Source organism: Dermacentor andersoni, unplaced genomic scaffold (genome assembly GCF_023375885.2).
Source record: "Dermacentor andersoni unplaced genomic scaffold, qqDerAnde1_hic_scaffold ctg00000781.1, whole genome shotgun sequence".
NCBI classification, from domain to species: Eukaryota; Metazoa; Arthropoda; class Arachnida; order Ixodida; family Ixodidae; genus Dermacentor; species Dermacentor andersoni.
The window spans coordinates 5,001-17,500 of NW_027315459.1; the positions used below are offsets into that span (position 1 = coordinate 5,001).

General features: G+C 54.7%; 3 non-coding genes across 3 annotated transcripts; 2 read left to right on the forward strand and 1 right to left on the reverse strand.

Annotated features, from left to right (window-relative positions):
* Positions 1–2,988: 2,988 nt before the first annotated feature.
* On the reverse strand, positions 2,989–3,180 carry LOC140215003 (U2 spliceosomal RNA). The gene has a single exon (XR_011891926.1). It is a non-coding gene; the product is annotated as a U2 spliceosomal RNA (small nuclear RNA).
* A 5,651-nt stretch (positions 3,181–8,831) lies between these two features.
* Positions 8,832–10,646, forward strand: LOC140215004 (small subunit ribosomal RNA). Its single transcript, XR_011891927.1, has one exon. It is a non-coding gene; the product is annotated as a small subunit ribosomal RNA (ribosomal RNA).
* A 1,574-nt stretch (positions 10,647–12,220) lies between these two features.
* Positions 12,221–12,373, forward strand: LOC140215002 (5.8S ribosomal RNA). Its single transcript, XR_011891925.1, has one exon. It is a non-coding gene; the product is annotated as a 5.8S ribosomal RNA (ribosomal RNA).
* Positions 12,374–12,500: the final 127 nt, after the last annotated feature.

Genomic DNA, 12,500 nt, shown 5'->3' on the forward strand with positions numbered 1-12,500 from the left:
ACGTTTTTCGGGGCATGTCTTGATGAAATAATTTCAGTTCAGTTCAGCATGATTGGATTTCATCTTTTCCAGTATTCTCAGTACTCTCGTTGTAGTACCAATTGCCGGCAGATTTTTTTTTTAGTTGTTTAGAGTTATACATTCCTGAACGATGTTTTTCTTTTCCTCAAAGCTAGCCATAGAACCAGCGCTTTCTATAAAATCATGACAATAAGAATCCAGCATATCGGTTCATCTTCGGCGCGATTAAAGTTCGGGAACTGGCGATTTTTTATTGCCGTGATCAAGAAGGTTAACACCAGATAAGGCGTGATATTTCAGCATACCAGTCACGATATCTAATCGAATCTAAGATTGAAATGGCGTTCTGAATTCTTTCGGTTCCAGATAGAAAGAAACAGAAAAAAAAAAAAAAAGAAAGGATGTGATTGATTGCCATTCAAATCTGAAGACCGCGTGGAGAAAGTGTTCCGGTTTACATTCGGCAAATCAAAATGAACGGCTAAAATTAATCCATCGTCTGGTTTCATGCGCGAGATCACGTAAAAGGCAGCCATTCTTCTTAGCATGGTTTCTCTCTTTTGCTCTCTCATTCGCGCACGGAAATTTCTTCGTACGGGAATTTTATGAAGCGAAGGCGGCTGCAGACCATTTTCTTTGTTTAGTTCATGTTCGTAGGCGCAAATTACAAACCTAACACTTGGAGCAACATTTCCACTACTCTAGAGGGGCATAAACTGTAGACAGTGCACGCTTTCTCATTTATCCAATCGCTCGCAAACACATTGCATTGCTAGTCTACAGTGGCAATACAAAGTGACGTTTCACCATGCACGTCGAAGTTCATTACCAGTACCGCGCCAGCATCGACCGGCCGGCGAAGCGACGAGCTCAGCAGCGCATGCGCAAGGCCCGACACCACCCCAACCGAGCTTCCCTGCTTATCGGAGAGAGCAAGTGCGCGTGAACACGGGCGCGTCTGAGTATCTGGATTTAAAAAAAAAAAGAAAAAGAAAGCGTTTCCGAGATATTGACAAAGACAAGTGGTCGCGGTCGCTCTGAATCTTATCGTATTATAGAAAACGTGGGATGGCGGCGCTTCCTCGAGGGTCAGAAAGTACAATCGTCGAACTAGGTGGCAAGTGGAGTACATCCTTTTTCTTGGAACGGTTTGCAATTGACTGCTTGAATGTGCCGACCACGCGTCGCGGGTCGCGTATAGAGCCAACCGTTGGCAAGCACGCGTCTAGCGTAGCAGCAGAACCGATCGCGGTTGCGATAACCCATCGTTGGCAGCGAAAAAGAAAAACACCCACACGCAGTTTGTAGCAATAACCGTACAAATCAATGTGGTTTTAAATATAGCTTCACTGGTCACCCAAGAAGGGCACCGAAACTTTCTCATGACGCACACCGCTGTAGTCCACAAAGAACAAAGCGCACAAAATAGATATGATACAGCCGCACCGCATTATTTCGTGTTTTCACCATTTCATTACTTTCGTGTGCATGCGCGCTAGGGCCACGCAGGCCAGGAGTAAAAGGCACGAAAAAAAAAAAAAAAATGGTACGCAATCCTAAGCTTTGACTTGACTGCTGTGGCACTCGCATTTGTGTTCTTTACCTTAGGCGAACGCAATGCGCAAACTGAACTGGAATTTCCAATAATGGAAATTCCTGTTTGGCTCATATTTGCGTTTTTCGCCCGAGCAAGCGCTTCACTGCACTACGCTTTGCCCCTTCAACGTGGCTACACTGCCCGGCAGGCGTGTTCTGCGTAGGGCCGAACCTGCAGGCAAAAAGCATGGGCGCCGCCATCTTGTTGAGAGCGGCGCCAGGGACACAATCGCGCCTAGCTCATTGAGTTTTCCCCCAAAACTGAAAAAAATTTGACTTCATTAAACGAGAAAGATGCCACGAGTGTCCCAACAAAAAGCTTTGAGGATTACCGAAGGGTAACTGAGGGCGACGCAACGGGCTCTGGAAAGAAGGATGATGGGTGTGGCGTCACGGGGGGATCGGAATAGAGCAGATTGGGGTGTGCGAGAACAAACGCTCGTTAATGACACCAAAGTTTAAACCAGGAAAAACAAATGGGCATGCGCAGGGCATGCAATCTGGGGGGAAGATAACCGGTGGCCATTAAGGGTTACAGACTGAATTCCGAGAGGAGGGAAGCGTAGCAGGGGGTGGCAGAAAGGTAGGAGGGCAGATTAGATTAGGGACTACATGGCGACAATCGGCACCTGACCGGGGTACTTGGAGGATCATGGGAGATGCCTTTGCCCTGCAGTGGGCGTAGCCAGGATGATGATGATGATGATGTTCATGATGAAAAGGTAGCAACAGGTCTTCGTAACATACAGGTTAGAAAGATGAGGCACCTTTTAACCCTTGAATATATTTCGCCACATTCGGGCATACGACAAGTTTGTTTTCGAGGCGCTCGGTCCCACTGCTGCGAAAATGTGTACACAAAGGCTGCACAGTAGTTGCCAGAAATCGGGCACTCTATTTTTCTTTCATAGGGAATCTTTCTTCCACTTGGGCAGCGGATTTCGGCGGCAGGGCGAGCTTGCGTGGGCGCGGTGGTTTACGGATCCAAGCGATAGTGAACTCCAAAATCCAGTGTTGGCTTTGAGTGGGATTCATATTGATTGCGAACCCCACGGCTAATCCTACCCCCCATCCCCCCAAGTGGCTCTTTACAGGAGACAATCATTCAGAGACATCGGACAAATAGGAATTCTGGTTCTTTCTTTTGCTTTCATTAATTTTTCTCGAAGCCCATAACTAGAAATTTGCTGGAGCGGCTGTCCCATTTGCGACGCAACAAGTGCGACGCTACACACAGATGGAGTGGCAGTTTAATTACTCTCGTGGTCCGCGAACCGGCATCGTTGCGTGTAGTATAGGAATGGTGCGTGTCAAGTCAGTGCTCGCGTTGAGCTTGTGCTCTTCATTTTGATTGAATGAAGTCTCACCTAAGTGAGCGGGGCCGATCCCGGAGGTAGTGCAATACCGGGCCGACCTGCGGCGGAGGTGAAGCAGGCTTCAAGCACTCCGCCAACTTCCAAAAATAGGTTTAATATCGTGGGTCCATATAGAACCCGTATCAGATATTAAGCTGATAAGAACAGAGTTTTTTATTTATGCTAGTTACAAATACATCAAAAATATGTTACAAAACCAAGGAAAAAACGGATAAAAGGTGTATAATCTAAAAACGCAAACAAATGACTAAAAAAACTAGTTAGTGGTGTTAGTGATAAAAGGCTAAAACTGTAAAGGTGTAAAATACATGGCAAAACGCTTCTCTAAAACATAAAAGATCATTAAGAGGTGCCTACATGGGCTTTAAAAATCTTCGTAGATGGGCTTCGTAAATCTTCGTACATGGGCTTTAAAAATCTACACTTTGATCTTAGCCAAAAGGCCGAGAAGCGATGTCCTTCACTTCACTTCATTGTACTACTGCCTTGTGGGCGCCCTGCCGACATGGGTAACCTCAGCAACAGCGTGGGCAATATTATAAAATTCAGCCTGTGTACAGACTCAACGCTCCCTATCTCACGGATGAATTCGCAACGCCTCAGTCTTTCGCTGTTAACGAAACGCTGTCGCGTAGAAACGAGACCCGAGTGCAAGCTTGCTTGTAACGCGAAACCAACCAAGGCAACCTCGTAGAAAACGGAACAGGCGAGCGGAAAAAAAACGCGCCAGGGGAATGCTTACTTCCGTCTGAATGCGACCGCTCAAGGTGACCTTCCTTGAGGGCTTCGTTTCAAGCCCGTGTGCAATTGTAATATACTACGCGCATTTCCTTCATTTCTTTTTATTTACCGCAAGGCCCACTGAAAATTTTGATACGGCACAGGCCGGGACGGATCGCAACGTGTCGAATCGACCGGTAGAATTAGGTAGCATGCCCCATGTACGAAGACGAGCAACATAGAAGTGAATGACAAAATAAATATAGAAAACGCTGCACACTCCTTCCAACCGGAAACATAGAGGGGAGAAAGATCGCCATCTGAAACACAGGCATTGTAAAAAAAAGAAAAAAAAAAGTGCTACCTCATCATCTTTACCATTACCGTGTGTGTGTATGTATATATGCATGTGTGTGTGTGTGTGTTTGTGTATTTATATATATATATATATATATATATATATATATATACGCACACATGCTAGCATAGCTTAAACGCAGCTGGAAAGCTCAGCCTTGCACAAGAACCACCCCCTGTCGCAAACCCCTTTGAAACATTCAAATGCCAAACACGAGTAGAGCGAGGTCGTTCGAACCTGGCGCCAAAACGCATTGGCGCCATCTGTGTACGGAACTAGGAAAACCTGCGGACTTTGCAATACAGAAAGAAAGGTAGATGGCGCGAGCTAACGCTCCATTGCATACTAAGAACGAGAGTTAGTGAATAATGGCAGAAACGTCTTGGGAAGAGAAAAAAAAAAAAAACACGCAAAAGTTGTTGGCTTGTGCAAGCACTCTATGTTACAGCGATTAAAGAGCATAGCATCTTCTACAACAGCAGCTACAAAAAGAAGAAGAACGTGAGAGAGGGAGAGAGACAGGCGTGTTTCTTTGGAATGCAGAGCATGCAGCACATACTATAAAGTGCCAAAGAGACGGGGAAAGCAGATGGCGCGAAGGTGTATGTCCTCAAAGCTTGAAAGCAATTTCTAAATTACATGTACCGAAGTCCACCTACTCTCATCAGGTTGCTCCCGCCTCCAGTTGCGTTTAAAGTGAAATTACAGTCGCCTCAAAGGCAGACAGAGAGAGAGTGAAAATAGGTACACTTGCTTCGCGCAGCTGCAGCCGTTCAAATTTTACAGCAAGAGCACTCCCGAAGCAACAAAGTCCGCTGCCGCCTGGGCGCAATGCGCTCGCTTCAGTAAATTGCCGTGCTGGCCTCGGCAACCAAGAGGTGTAGTGCGGCAGACTGCTGCATTGTAGCACACCGCAAACCGTGCAGACGTAAGCGATCGCCTCGACATCGCTGCGAGCGCTCGAAGAGACAAAGTCCGAAACCACGTGTGCCGGGGCGGTGCGAGCGCGACGCCTTTGACGCAACTTTTGCGTACAAGCCGCCGCACCGCCACGACGGAATCGCTGGCATCCCGCACGCAGCTGCATTGTGTCACGCCGGCAATCGTTGAAACACCACGCAGTCGTCGGCGTCGGCCCCGACATGGTTGCGAGCGCTGGAAGAGACAAAGTCCGAAACCGCGTGTGCCGGGGCGGCGCGAGCGCGACGCCTTTGACGCAACTTTTGCGTACAAGCCGCCGCACGGACACGACGGAGCCGGTGTCACCCTGCAGAGGGCTGCACTATAGCACGCCGGGAACCGGCAAAGAACCGCGCAGACGTCGTCGTTGGCCGCGGCGTTGCCGCGAGCACGCGAAGAGACAAAGTCCGAAAGGACGTCAGCCGGGGCGTCGAGCACGCCGCCCGCACTGTTCGCACGCGTGCTCGGAAATGGCGAAGGGGCCGCGCTAGCGTGCCTTGAATCGGTGAGCGGCGGTACCGCGGCGATCGCCAGAGCTCGAATCCGCCCTGCAAAAGCCAAATATTGGCGCTCGGCTCGGCGCAGTACGCCGCCGCGTCGCACGAGTACGGCCCCATGGAGGTCTGGGCACTTATCGCTGCTACTGTAAGGGGCCGTACGGCCCCGGCCGACATTGTACCGTAGTGCGATTTTCGGCTTGCGCGTGCTCGTGGCGTAGTCCGCGCACCGTTCCGACGTCGACAATCGTGCCCACGACTACGCGAGCGCTGGAAGAGACAAAGTCCGAAACCGCGTGTGCCGGGGCGGCGCGAGCGCGACGCCTTTGACGCAACTTTTGCGTACAAGCCGCCGCACGGACACGACGGAGCCGGTGTCGCCCTGCAGAGGGCTGCACTATAGCACGCCGGGAACCGGCAAAGAACCGCGCAGACGTCGTCGTTGGCCGCGGCGTTGCCGCGAGCACGCGAAGAGACAAAGTCCGAAACGACGTCAGCCGGGGCGTCGAGCACGCCGCCCGCACTGTTCGCACGCGTGCTCGGAAATGGCGAAGGGGCCGCGCTAGCGTGCCTTGAATCGGTGAGCGGCGGTACCGCGGCGATAGCCAGAGCTCGAATCCGCCCTGCAAAAGCCAAATATTGGCGCTCGGCTCGGCGCAGTACGCCGCCGCGTCGCACGAGTACGGCCCCATGGAGGTCTGGGCACTTATCGCTGCTACTGTAAGGGGCCGTACGGCCCCGGCCGACATTGTACCGTAGTGCGATTTTCGTCTTGCGCGTGCTCGTGGCGGTGTCCGCGCACCGTTCCGACGTCGACAATCGTGCCCACGACTACGCGAGCGCTGGAAGAGACAAAGTCCGAAACCGCGTGTGCCGGGGCGGCGCGAGCGCGACGCCTTTGACGCAACTTTTGCGTACAAGCCGCCGCACGGACACGACGGAATCGCTGGCATCCCGCACGCAGCTGCATTGTGTCACGCCGGCAATCGTTGAAACACCACGCAGTCGTCGGCGTCGGCCCCGACATGGTTGCGAGCGCTGGAAGAGACAAAGTCCGAAACCGCGTGTGCCGGGGCGGCGCGAGCGCGACGCCTTTGACGCAACTTTTGCGTACAAGCCGCCGCACGGACACGACGGAGCCGGTGTCGCCCTGCAGAGGGCTGCACTATAGCACGCCGGGAACCGGCAAAGAACCGCGCAGACGTCGTCGTTGGCCGCGGCGTTGCCGCGAGCACGCGAAGAGACAAAGTCCGAAACGACGTCAGCCGGGGCGTCGAGCACGCCGCCCGCACTGTTCGCACGCGTGCTCGGAAATGGCGAAGGGGCCGCGCTAGCGTGCCTTGAATCGGTGAGCGGCGGTACCGCGGCGATCGCCAGAGCTCGAATCCGCCCTGCAAAAGCCAAATATTGGCGCTCGGCTCGGCGCAGTACGCCGCCGCGTCGCACGAGTACGGCCCCATGGAGGTCTGGGCACTTATCGCTGCTACTGTAAGGGGCCGTACGGCCCCGGCCGACATTGTACCGTAGTGCGATTTTCGTCTTGCGCGTGCTCGTGGCGGTGTCCGCGCACCGTTGCGACGTCGACAATCGTGCCCACGACTACGCGAGCGCTGGAAGAGACAAAGTCCGAAACCGCGTGTGCCGGGGCGGCGCGAGCGCGACGCCTTTGACGCAACTTTTGCGTACAAGCCGCCGCACGGCCACGACGGAGCCGGTGTCACCCTGCAGAGGGCTGCACTGTAGCACGCCGGGAACCGGCAAAGAACCGCGCAGACGTCGTCGTTGGCCGCGGCGTTGCCGCGAGCACGCGAAGAGACAAAGTCCGAAACGACGTCAGCCGGGGCGTCGAGCACGCCGCCCGCACTGTTCGCACGCGTGCTCGGAAATGGCGAAGGGGCCGCGCTAGCGTGCCTTGAATCGGTGAGCGGCGGTACCGCGGCGATCGCCAGAGCTCGAATCCGCCCTGCAAAAGCCAAATATTGGCGCTCGGCTCGGCGCAGTACGCCGCCGCGTCGCACGAGTACGGCCCCATGGAGGTCTGGGCACTTATCGCTGCTACTGTAAGGGGCCGTACGGCCCCGGCCGACATTGTACCGTAGTGCGATTTTCGTCTTGCGCGTGCTCGTGGCGGTGTCCGCGCACCGTTGCGACGTCGACAATCGTGCCCACGACTACGCGAGCGCTGGAAGAGACAAAGTCCGAAACCGCGTGTGCCGGGGCGGCGCGAGCGCGACGCCTTTGACGCAACTTTTGCGTACAAGCCGCCGCACGGCCACGACGGAGCCGGTGTCACCCTGCAGAGGGCTGCACTGTAGCACGCCGGGAACCGGCAAAGAACCGCGCAGACGTCGTCGTTGGCCGCGGCGTTGCCGCGAGCACGCGAAGAGACAAAGTCCGAAACGACGTCAGCCGGGGCGTCGAGCACGCCGCCCGCACTGTTCGCACTCGTGCTCGGAAATGGCGAAGGGGCCGTGCTAGCGTGCCTCGAATCGATCGGCCGGGGGCCCCGTAGGGCGACAGACAGGCAATTGTGCAGGAAACCGTACTGGCCATTGGCGAGAAATTGCCGTTCGCGCATTCGGTGGACGCGCTGCGCTTTCACGACTTCGGCATTGTGCTGCCGACGTAAGCTTTCAATCTTGCTCGCGGCGTTACGAGGCGGCACGATTTTCGCCAAACGCTCGTCGAAAGTGGCACGAGTACGGCCCCATGGAGGTCTGGGTACTTATCGCTGCTATTATATGGGGGTCCCAGAGAGCAGTCGCCCCCAAAGCGACCTGGGTGTTTGATATGCGGCGGGCTTCGTGCCCGTCAAGCGTGTCCCCGGTATCGCTCCCGTGGATCCCACAGCTGACGTCTGCAGCCTCATCCGCTTGATGCGTTAGGGGCTGGTTGTCGGACGACGCTTTTTCCACGATATCGAAGTGTGTTCCGCATCGTCCTCGGACGAATCAAATACGAAAGCGCCGAAGGCGCGGGCGTGACCCGTCGCCTAGCGGCTTTGCCGTCTCGGCTACGTTGCAAGTGTCGGTCGGTCCACCAGTGCTGCGGGCTCGAGAGAAACCGCAAGCCGCGATCGAGTCGACACAACCGGTCTATCGAGAATGTTGCGTGCTTCTTGCCGCGTGGCGATACCCGGCCCTGCGGGGAGGGCGCCGTTGCGAGCTCGAACGCCGTCGTCTCGGACTGTGCAAAGTGCTACCCTTTGCGAGAACGAAGCGTGTTGGGGCGCCTGAAGGTGGCCTCGGCATCGCAAAAACGGCGTCCGGCCTGCTTGAAAGGCTGGACGCGCAGTTGAACGATTACCTGGTTGATCCTGCCAGTAATCATATGCTTGTCTCAAAGATTAAGCCATGCATGTCTAAGTACATGCCGAAATAAGGCGAAACCGCGAATGGCTCATTAAATCAGTTATGGTTCCTTAGATCGTTTCTTCCTACTTGGATAACTGTGGCAATTCTAGAGCTAATACATGCAGTGAGCCTGAAGCCCTTTGGGCGACGGGTGCTTTTATTAGACCAAGATCGATCGGGTTTCGGCCCGTATTGTGTGGTGACTCTGGATAACTTTGTGCTGATCGCATGGCCACGAGCCGGCGACGTTTCTTTCAAGTGTCTGCCTTATCAACTTTCGATGGTAGGTTACTTGCTTACCATGGTTGTTACGGGTAACGGAGAATCAGGGTTCGATTCCGGAGAGGGAGCCTGAGAAACGGCTACCACATCCAAGGAAGGCAGCAGGCGCGCAAATTACCCACTCCCGGCACGGGGAGGTAGTGACGAAAAATAACAATACGGGACTCTTTTGAGGCCCCGTAATTGAAATGAGTACACTCTAAATCCTTTAACGAGGATCAATTGGAGGGCAAGTCTGGTGCCAGCAGCCGCGGTAATTCCAGCTCCAATAGCGTATACTAAAGCTGCTGCGGTTAAAAAGCTCGTAGTTGGATCTCAGTTCCAGACGAGTAGTGCATCTACCCGATGCGACGGCTCGGACTGAACATCATGCCGGTCCTTTCTTGGTGCACTTCATTGTGTGCCTCGAGAAGGCCGGTGCTTTTACTTTGAAAAAATTAGAGTGCTCAACGCAGGCGAGTCGCCTGAATAAACTTGCATGGAATAATAGAACAAGACCTCGTTTCTGTTCTGTTGGTTTTTGGAATACGAGGTAATGATTAAGAGGGACAGACGGGGGCATTCGTATTGCGGCGCTAGAGGTGAAATTCTTGGACCGTCGCAAGACGAACTACTGCGAAAGCATTTGCCAAGAATGTTTTCTTTGATCAAGAACGAAAGTCAGAGGTTCGAAGGCGATCAGATACCGCCCTAGTTCTGACCATAAACGATGCCAACCAGCGATCCGCCTGAGTTACTCAAATGACTCGGCGGGCAGCTTCCGGGAAACCAAAGTGTTTGGGTTCCGGGGGAAGTATGGTTGCAAAGCTGAAACTTAAAGGAATTGACGGAAGGGCACCACCAGGAGTGGAGCCTGCGGCTTAATTTGACTCAACACGGGAAAACTTACCCGGCCCGGACACTGGGAGGATTGACAGATTGAGAGCTCTTTCTTGATTCGGTGGATGGTGGTGCATGGCCGTTCTTAGTTGGTGGAGCGATTTGTCTGGTTAATTCCGATAACGAACGAGACTCTAGCCTATTAAATAGGTGCGGGGTTCCCAGCACCTTACAACCTTCTTAGAGGGACAAGCGGCTCCTAGCCGCACGAAACAGAGCAATAACAGGTCTGTGATGCCCTTAGATGTCCGGGGCCGCACGCGCGCTACACTGAAGGAAGCAGCGTGTCTTTATCCCTGTCTGAAAAGACTGGGTAACCCGTGGAACTTCTTTCGTGATTGGGATAGGGGCTTGCAATTGTTCCCCTTGAACGAGGAATTCCCAGTAAGCGCGAGTCATAAGCTCGCGTTGATTACGTCCCTGCCCTTTGTACACACCGCCCGTCGCTACTACCGATTGAATGATTTAGTGAGGTCTTCGGACCGATGTCCGGCGCGGCCTTTCGGTTGCGCCGGTCTGTTGGAAAGATGACCAAACTTGATCATTTAGAGGAAGTAAAAGTCGTAACAAGGTTTCCGTAGGTGAACCTGCGGAAGGATCATTACCGGATTGTGAAGGGTGGCGAGCGCCATTGTTTCTACCCCGTGTGGGTGAAGCAGCTCGCTGCGCCCGACGCTTTCCGCCGCTGGCCCCGCTTGGACGCGGGGACGGCTATACCCGAACATGCCGGGGACTGCCTGAATTTTGAGGGGCGCCCCGTGCCAAATTTGTTGCGCCCAGTGGACGCCGGCTGCAACCTTGGACGGTTGGCTTGGCCGCGCCCGCGGGTAGAAACGGCGTAACGCACACTGGGTGGGCTTTCTGTCCGCTTTGGCGCTCTTGCGCGGAATGGGAGTAAGACGACCCGACCTGCTGCTTTGCCCAGTACGAGGGGAACGGCGAAGCGTGCGGTCGGTCAAGGAACTGACGGTCGAGAGCTAATGCCGCTGCCGCTTAGTACACACACGGAACCGTGGTGCGAGCGCTCTCCCGTCCTCCGCGGCAAACGCTGCCGAGTCTGAAAAGTCTGGCGGCTGCCGGTCGCTTCCTGCGGCGAGTATGGAGTAACGACCCGACTTTGTTGCCGCCCAAGTACTAAAGGAACGGTGTGGCGCTCGGTCGGTCATGGAACTGTCGGTATGAGGGTGCGGCTGCCAAGTACGGAAGGAACCGTGGCCTAAAGTGCTCTCCCGTCCTCCGCGGCAAATGCCACCGAGTCCGAAAGGGCCGGAGGCTGCCGGTCGGCTCCTGCTCGTGACGCGCGAGGTGTCGAGATCGCGGTTTAATGCGACGACGTCTGCAGGCTATTCGCCCGCCGCCGAGGGAAAGGCGGCGTTGCTGCGAAGTACCGAAGGAAACGCGGCTTTGCTACGTCGGAAGCGTTCTGCGGTTAGCGGACTTGTGCGCTTTGGGAAGGCGCCGCACGTCGAAAGAGGAAGTACGGACAGACGAGGGACTGTAGTCCCGGATTCGAACGCACTTGCGGCCAGGCCCTTGCTGGCTTCGTCTTCCGCCTCAAGTAGACTTGTTGTGGCGCCGGCGCAGGGAGCCGTCCCTGGCACTGGCCGAGTGGTTTTGGAGAGCTGCGCGAGTACGCGCGCCGGGCTCTTGTCTTTCGTCTCAAGTAGGCTGTTGGATCAACAGCGGTTATGCTGCGGCGATCTGCCGATGCGAAAGTGTGTGTGTGTTTGAGGCCCTTCTATGAACCTACTGCTGACTGAAGCGAAGCACGTCGATGGGGGTGAAGCCCTGCCCGTGGCCGTGTAGCCGTTAAAGACTCCACAGCGGCTTAGCCCTAATCATGGCTCTGTCGCTCTTTGCAATTTTTAGTGGAGCGATGTGAACGTGCACACGAGACACACGGGTCCGGTGGTTGGATGGCAGGTAAAACCGGCTTCGAGTGCGCGCAAACGGCATAAGCTACCTCGAGGGCAAGCGAGGAAGGCGTGGGCGCAAAACACACGCGCGAGTAGCAGGAGTGGAGTGCCATTAGGCTTTCAGCTGCTGAGACGCGGCCGCCGAAAGAGCGAGACTGGAGGAGCGCACGCCGAAAGGCGCTCTTCGAAACCACACACAGGGAGACGCCACGTGCCTAAAACCCTGGTTGTACTGTACTGAATTGAACAAACTATTTTTCACGACTCTAAGCGGTGGATCACTCGGTTCTCGGGTCGATGAAGAACGCAGCCAGCTGCGAGACTTGGTGTGAATTGCAGGACACACTGAGCACTGATTCTTTGAACGCACATTGCGGCCTTGGGTCTTCCCTTGGCTTCGTCTGTCTGAGGGTCGGATCACATATCAAGAGAGACTTCGGCGCACAGGGAACGTGCGTCCGTCGACTCGTTTTGACCGCGTCGGCATCATGGACAGTACGTTGAGCGCTAAAGCCACGCGCCAGCGGCCTCACGAGAGGGAG